General features: G+C 40.9%; 1 pseudogene; it reads left to right on the forward strand.

Moving 5' to 3' along the window:
- The first annotated feature begins 930 nt into the window (after positions 1-930).
- LOC131751481 (small ribosomal subunit protein eS4-like) lies at positions 931-1,714 on the forward strand (annotated as a pseudogene).
- Positions 1,715-6,966: the final 5,252 nt, after the last annotated feature.

Consider the following 6,966-nt stretch of genomic DNA (forward strand, 5'->3'; position numbering starts at 1 on the left):
ACACATACTGCAACATGGATGAACCTTGAAGACATTATGTTAAGTGAGCTAAGCCAGACACAAAGAATGAATATTGTATGATTCCACTTCTATGATGTTCCTAGAATAGGTAAATTCATAGAGGCAGAAAGTAGAGGGGTTGAGGGAAAGGAGGAATGGGGAATGGGGAGTTATTGCTTAGTAGGTGCAGGGTTTCTGTTTGAGGCAGTGAAAAAATTTTGGAAAAAGACAGATGATTGTACTAAATTGTGAATGTACGTAATGAAACTTTAAAATGGTTAAAAAGGTAAATTTTATGGTTATGTATATTTTACCATAAAAAAAACCAAGAAAAATGGCAAATGATGTCATATATTAAAAAAGAAAAGAATAGGAAAAGGCAGAGGAATAAGAAGGAGGAGGGGAGGAGGCTGTCCTAGCCCTAATGCCTTGAGACCCTCACAGGAGAGGCCATATGTAGGTGCTCTGGTTGACAGACCTGGCTGATCCTGACTGTCCAAGAATCCCTGCAGGAGCCAGACATGTGAGTGAGTCTGTCTTTGATCCTCCAGAGTAGCCTAACCTCCAGCTGATTACCTCTGAGTGACCTCAAGCAATGTCGCTTGGAACTGAGGAATTCCCCAGCTGAGCCCTGCCCTGCTCCTCAGAATCACAGACATGATAAATCAGTTGCCGTTTTAAGCTGCCAGTTTTCTGGGTAATTACACACATGTAATTCTTTAATTGCATGAGAATCTTTGTGGGTAGGACTCAGTCCTCAGGAGTTTTTAAAACTCCCCAGTACTTTCCAATATGAAGTCAAGGTTGAAAACCACTGAAATGGAGGAATGAGGCATGGAGAAATCTTTTAAATTTCCATCCAGCTCTAAAAATTTTATACCTTAGCTATTTTATCAGTGCACTGGAAGAAGGCGGTCCTCTTTTCATGCCATGGACCTTGGTCCCAAGAAACATCTGAAGAGTGTAGCAGCTCCAAAGCATTGGATGGTAGATAAACTGGTCAGTGTGTTTGCTCCTTGTCCATCTACAAGTCCCCACAAGCTGAGAAAATGTCTCCTTCTCATCATTTTCCTAAGGAACAGGTTTAAGTATGCCCTAACAGGAGATGAAGTAAAGATCTGCATGCAGCAGTTCATTAAGATTGATGGCAAGGTCCAAAATGATATAACCTACTCTGCTGAATTTATGAACGTCATCAGCATTGACTAGACTGAGAGAATTTCCATCTGATCTATGACACCAAGGGTGGCTTAGCTGTTCATCGTATTACACTTAAGAAGGCCAAGTACAAGTTGTGCAAAGTGAGAAAGATCTTTGTGGGCACAAAAGGAATCCCTCATCTGGTTACCCATAATGCTTGCACAATCTGCTACCCTGATTCCCTCATCAAAGTGAACAACACCATTCAGATTGGTTTGGAAAGTGGCAAACCACCAACTTCTTCCAAGTTTGACACTGGTACCCTGTGTCTGGTGACCAGAGGTGCTAACCTGGGAAGAACTGGTATGATCACCAACAGCAAAAGACACACTGGTTCTTTGGATGTGGTTCCTGTGAAAGTTGCCACAACAACTTTGCCACCTGGCTCTCCAACATTTTTGTTATTGGCAAAGGCAACAAAATATGGATTTCTCTTCCCCAAGGAAAAGATATCCACCTCATCATTGCTGAAGAGAGAGACAAGAGACTGGTGGCCCAGTGGGTGGGTGGGTGAGCAGTGGGTGAAATGATCTCTAAGTGACATGATTGGAAAAGTCTTTGTACTTAAGTAAAGATAATATGGCATGAATATTGAGTGAATAAATATTGTATAACCTGATACCCCCAAATGCTATCATTCCTTTAATAAATATTTATCACACGCTGTGTTCCAGGCATTCTGCTTGACACCACAGATTCCAAGAGTAGTTCAGTATTCTAGATAGTGGGGGGCAATGAGGGGAATCAAAAAGAAATACAGACAGTATTCAGTCTCAAATCAAGGGCAGAAATGAAGTGGTCAGTTCTCCTTGGAGGTGGGGAAAGAGATTCAAAGAGGAAATAACTTGAGCCAAGTCTTCAAGGATGATTTGCTGCTTAATGAAGTTAAGGTACAGGTAGTGGAGGGTAGAGGAAGAACATCTCCAGTTATCCAGCACCCTGGTGTCTGACATTTACAGTAAAATTATTGATGTAATTAAGTGGGGACCTCTGTTTTGGTTAATTCTATGACATCAGTGAATGACTTTCCTAAAAGGGCTTGGCTTATGAAGGAAGAAATGGTTCATAGGCAGTGTGATAGTACAACAAATAATCACGGCTACTAGTTATGAGGCGGTATCGTGAGCCAGCACTGTGCTAAGCACACAATGTTCATGAGTTCAGTGACTTCTGATCTCACAAGCAAACTGCCTCGGGATATTCAGCGACCATAATGTGACAGATCATTTGGATTTGTTCCATGTGGCCCTGGGTTAGAGCTAGGATCAATGAGTGGAAGCCATAGAAAGACAGACTTCAGCTCAACCAAGGGAATAGCCACCAAAGAGGCTATACCAGGATGGACTGAATGACTTCTGGACAAAGTAAGTTTTCCACTTTTAAACACTTTAATACCTTCCTTTGTAATAGCTTTTACCCCCAAACTACTCAGAATTAAGAACAAGTAGCAAAGACAGAATTTAAAGAATTATTTGAGTTTGTTATTCTCCTCACCCACAGATAAATCTCTATTTCCTACAAGACCAGAAAGCAAAAAAAAAAAAAGATAAGGAGAGAGAACCTCTTCACTCATGTAAAATGCAAGCTTAAGCAGCTCAAGCACATTGAGTTCAACTCAGATATGCATAAGTTAGTAAGGTGTACCTCACAAAACTCTGAGACAAAGTGGTACCTGAAGCTTCTGCTTCAAGCTCAGTCTCCTCTTTTTCTTGTAGAGCTAGACTGGTGCTCAGAGTGCTGGTTCCAGCTGGCAGTCCCTTGCCCAGGTGGGTTCTTGTCCCCTGCCATCCATCTATGGAGTCTATCTACCCATATGCTTTTGACTCTGAGCCTCTTGATTTGACAGATGGTTTTAACTTCAAATTACAAATAATCTTCTCTCTGAGTACTATCTCAGTCCCTAACTTATGTTTAACATTTTAGGTAATAGCCTTCTGTTCATAATCTTAGGCAATTTACAGATTTAAACGTATCCTGTGTATGTGTGTGCACATGTACGTAGAGACGTGTGTTCTAATACAAATAACTTCTTACTTCATTATTTTCTCACACAACATCCTGAGAGAGGAGGGTAGAAAGAGGAAGCCTCCAGTGAACTGAGGTTTCCTCACACTCCTAGCACCATTACACCACACTTGAAGGACTCCATAACCCGACAACTTGTAGAAATGTTGAAGAAGGGCCTCCAAGTGCCAGGTGGGTAGTGGAACTAGATTACCTGGAATTGCTCTCCTAAGTCTAAGAATCTATAACTCTCTGGTAATTAACGTGAGTTGAAATCAGCCTTGAAATGGGACTATTTCCCATCTCTGTCTTTCAGTCACAAGACATAAATCATCATGGTTGGCTTACTAAGATCAGTGAAGGGGAGGGACTGGGAGAATCAGAACCCAAATGAAGTCATTGATTTATGTTTGGTTGCAGCCAAGATTACAGAAATGAATAAGACATGGTCCTATGCTCAGGAAGTTCATAATCTAGTAGGGGAAACAGAGCCATTCCAGATCATTTTAGAACACTGTGGCAAGTAAAGTGATTTTAAAAAAAGATGTGTACAAGGTGTCATGGGACCACAGAGGAGGGGCACGCAGTCATCGTGGGCTAAGATGCAGAATATGGAAATCATCTGGAGGAAGTGATTACTAAAATGAATCTTAAGGGAATTTCCTGGCAGTCCAGTGGTCAGGACTCAGCACTTTCATAGCCATGGTCCCTGGTTCAATCCCTGGTCGAGGAACTAAGATCCTGCAAGCTGTGAGGCAAGGCCAAATTATAAAATAAAATAAATAAAATGGATCTTAAAATAAAAATAGGACTTACACTGGCATGTAAAGAGAGACATCAGCACTCTGTTGTGTTGTGTTGTGTTGTGTTGTGTTGTGTTGTGTATGGAGGGGGAAATTCTACTTTGGGACAGAGCTGTCAAGGCCAGCTTGGGTGAGAGATGGGGCTGGAGAGGACACTAGGAGCCAGACCACAAAAGGCTTAAATGCCTCATCAGGGCATCTGGGCTTTACCTGGCTTGGCAGGAGGGAGCCATTGTTGTGTCTTAAGCAGGAGAATGACATGGTCAGATATGCCTTTCAGATAACTCTGGCATGGCTTTGTAGAAAATTTATTTCAGGAGACAAGACAGGAGGCAGGGAGTAGTTAGGAGACTACGGTAGTAATCCAGAGAGGAGATGATAAGGGGATGAACCTGAGTGTTAGTAGTTAGGGGAAGAAATTAAGTTGAGAAATATTATTACATGGTGAAGTTGGAAGGCTCAAAAGATGGTTGGGCATGGTGGGGGGGGGTGTCCAAAAGGGGTGGATTAGGGACAGTTTCCAGGTATCTACCTAGTGTCACTTCCCAAGTGAGGTATTTCTTAGCCACCCTATTAAAACTACATCATCCTTACCAACATTCTCTATCCTCCTTCCCAGCTACGTCTTTCTCTATAGATCTTATAACACATTATACAATTCTATTACCATCTATTTCCCCCCCACTAGACTATATGAGGTTCTTCAGGGCAGAGACTTTGCCTCTTTGTTCACTGAGCAGTCACTGGAACCCACCATGGGCTCAATAAACATCTGCAGAAGGAATGAATGCACAATAGTGGTACTGAGAAGCTGAGAAAAAGAATGCAGGAAGAGGAACTGATTTAGAGAAAAAGTTGAGTTCAGTCTGGGAATTTCTAGACTACTCCAGGCAAGGCTCTGTAGGAAAGATAAAGCTCTACTGTCTCAGAATGTTAGATCTGACAGGTGCCCCAAGGACAGTTCTACACAGTTCCTTCATTTGGGGAAGAAAGAAACTGAGATCCAGAAAAGTGATGTGCCTTGTCCATGGCAAGACAAACATTAGCCAGATACTAGCACAGCTGAACTGAATGCCCAGCCTCCTGCTCCCAACTCCAGACCTTTAATGTTTGTGCCTCACATTGTCTGGTTTCTTCTGATCAGAGAGATACCTAAAAATCACTTGCCTTTGACCTTCAGCTAGAACTTAACCGAACTGTTAAATGACTGTTTCTTTGGGGCCAACTTGACCAATTATTACTCCAAGAAAGAAAACTTTGAGCCTGAACCAAAACTTTGAGCCTGAACCAGGCTGAAGCTGTAGCAGCTGTGCTAGAACAATGGACACCTTTGCCTCTATGCCTCATACCAGACAAGGGGTTGCCTGAACCACTTAGTGATCTCATTTTTATTTAATATTTTTAAATGGAAGTATAATTTACACACAGTGAAATGTACAGATAATAAGTACACAGGTCAATGAATTTTGACAAACATATACATCCCTGCAACCACCACACCAATAAAGATCTCTCCTGCCTTTCTCAGTCAAAGCCCCTTCCCAGAGACAACCACTTTTCTGATTTCTATCACTACTTCATATAAAAGAAAAAATGCACTATAGATTCTTCTGTGTCTGGCTCCTTTTACTCATGTCTTTCAGCATCACGTTTGTGTGATTCAGCCATATTACTGCTTCTATCAGTAGTCTTTTCCTACATATTGCTGAATAGTATTCCATTGTATAAATATACCACACATTGTTTACCCATTCTCCTATTAATAGATATTTGGGTTATTTCTAATTTCTGGCTATTGTGAATAAAGCTGCTACAAACATTCTTGCTTAAATCTGTTTATGGACATATGTTTTCATTTCCTTTAGGTAAATATCTAGAAATGAGATAGCTGGTTCATAGGGTAGGTACATGTTTAACTTTATACAGAACTGCCAAACAGTTTTCCAAAGTGGTTATATGATTTTACATTCCCACCAGCAACGCATAAGGTTTCATTTCCAATTGCTTCATATCTTCACCAATCTGGGTATTGTCAAGCCTTTTCATTTTAGCCACAAGAAGAGTCAAATAAACAATATATTTTTCAGTTTCTGCCAGCACTTTGAAACATTCTATTATTATGCAGAATTTCATACATTCACTAAAGCATTAGGTGTACCCATCACTCAGTTCAATAATTATCAGCTCATGGCCAATCTGTTTTCATCTCCATACACATCTATCCCCTCCTCCCATATTATTTTGAAGCAAATCTCAGACATCATATCACTTCATCCATAAGTATTTCAGTATGTATCTCTAAAACATAAGGACTCATTTTTGTTTTGTTTTGGTTTTGGTTTTGGTTTTTGCGGTACGCGGGCCTCTCACTGTTGTGGCCTCTCCCGTTGCGGAGCACAGGCTCCGGACGCGCAGGCTCAGCGGCCATGGCTCACGGACCCAGCCGCTCGGCGGCATGTGGGATCTTCCCGGACCGGGGCACGAACCCGTGTTCCCTGCATCGGCAGGCGGATTCTCAACCACTGCGCCACCAGGGAAGCCCAAGGACTCGTTTTAAACCTAAGTAAAATGCTATTACATTTATTTTTGAAACAGTAGTACTTTAATATCATTAAATATTCAGTCAATGTGCAAATTTCTAATTGAACAATGTCACAAATTATTTTGTTCAGTTTGTCTATTCAAACCAGGATCCAAATAAGTATGTATATTACAATCAGCTAATATGTCTTTTGAGTATCTTTTAATTCAAAGGTTCCCCCTCCTTTTCTTTTATTCTCTGCAATGTTTTTGTTAAATAAATTGGATTGTTTGTCTTCTAAAATTTCCCACAGATTGGACTTTGCTGATGCATTATTTAACATATTCCTCTGTCCACTGTATTTACTGTAAATTATTCTTTGGATCTAGGAGCTTAATTATATTCCAGTTCAAATTTTTTTTTAGCAAAACTATCTCA

This window comes from Kogia breviceps, chromosome 2 (assembly GCF_026419965.1).
Source record: "Kogia breviceps isolate mKogBre1 chromosome 2, mKogBre1 haplotype 1, whole genome shotgun sequence".
In the NCBI taxonomy this organism is placed as follows: Eukaryota; Metazoa; Chordata; class Mammalia; order Artiodactyla; family Physeteridae; genus Kogia; species Kogia breviceps.